This window comes from Schistocerca nitens, chromosome 11 (assembly GCF_023898315.1).
Source record: "Schistocerca nitens isolate TAMUIC-IGC-003100 chromosome 11, iqSchNite1.1, whole genome shotgun sequence".
NCBI classification, from domain to species: Eukaryota; Metazoa; Arthropoda; class Insecta; order Orthoptera; family Acrididae; genus Schistocerca; species Schistocerca nitens.
In genome coordinates, this window is record NC_064624.1 from 198170642 (window position 1) to 198172077 (window position 1436).

Below are 1436 nucleotides of genomic sequence, written 5' to 3' on the forward strand. Positions count from 1 at the left end.
CGTTACAGGATCATTTAGTAATCGCGAAAGCGTTACGGAGATGACAGATAAACTCCAGTGGAAGACTCTGCAGGAGAGACGCTCAGTAGCTCGGTACGGGCTTTTGTTGAAGTTTCATGAACATACCTTCACCGAAGAGTCGAGCAGTATATTGCTCCCTCCTACGTATATCTCGCGAAGAGACCGTGAGGATAAAATCAGAGAGATTAGAGCCCACACAGAGGCATACCGACAATCTTTCTTTCCACGAACAATACGAGACTGGAATAGAAGGGAGAAGCGATAGAGGTACTCAAGGTACCCTCCGCCACACACCGTCAGGTGGCTTGCGGAGTATGGATGTACATGTAGATGTAGATGTTGTATCTGTACCATCTGATTACTGACCTGTCATGCTTTTGAGGGTTCAGTTTGCGTCGAACTGTCAACGTAATTAGTTTTAGTATAACGTTTACAAAAATGATAATTATTTGAAACCCCCCACCTGCGGACAAGTGTGGATGGAAAAATATCTATTAGGTACATTACGTATGTGGATTGTGGACAGTTGGGAATGTGCGTCTCACGGGAAGCGTGCAAGGGATAAGTCCCTGCAGTCGCGCTATTCATCTGTGTCCTCGGTGGCTCAGACGGGTAGAGCGTCTGCCATGCAAGCAGGAGATCCCGGGTTCGACTCCCGGTCGGGGCACACATTATCGGCTGTCTCCATCGAGCTATATCAACAACACGTGTCGGCAGCTGAGGGTTACAATTAATTATCATTTATTCTAGATAAGCTGCACAGTCATCAATGGTGTCTGTTCTTTCGAGTTTACAAAAGTCACTTCATTTTCATTACCGCACAGGCACGTTTAAATTAAAAATTTTAACGAAATAGCTGACTGTGCTAGTGACGCACTAGTCCAATCAATAGCGACCAGAAAAGGTCGAATACTGGGAACATTTCGTGCAGTCGGAAATTTGTGTACAGTGGTTGGAAGGAATGCCACGAACAACATACTGGAAATCCTGACTTGTGAGGAATGAGTGTGAGGGTGGAGGTGCATTTGAAGCTCACTTTAGCTAGTTTCTCTTTAATAACTAGAAAGCTGTGCTCTGCAGAGAACACAGAATATAGTTACATTAAATGTCCAAGAAAAAAAGGTACCGTTAATTTTGTCTGTTGGACCAATAGTTTGCACGCCATATAGAACACTGTGGACTGCATAAAGTGATAGCGGTAGGGGCAGCTGAATCAGCCCGAATACCTGTTACGATGATGCACATCCTCATACCACCCCAAATCGCTTTCTTGTGCTAAACTTAAAATACTTTACAATGAAATCAACACCCTTAGCTGCTTACAGGCGTTGACATACGTCAACAGGGACAGATGAAAATGTGTGCCCCAACCGGGACTCGAACCCGGGATCTCATGCTTACATGGCAGACGCTCT

The 1436-nt window shown here is 45.1% G+C and overlaps 1 non-coding gene across 1 annotated transcript; it reads left to right on the plus strand.

The window, feature by feature from the left end:
• The first annotated feature begins 614 nt into the window (after nucleotides 1-614).
• Nucleotides 615-688, plus strand: Trnaa-ugc (transfer RNA alanine (anticodon UGC)). Its single transcript has one exon. It is a non-coding gene; the product is annotated as a tRNA-Ala (tRNA).
• The last annotated feature ends 748 nt before the right edge of the window (nucleotides 689-1436 follow it).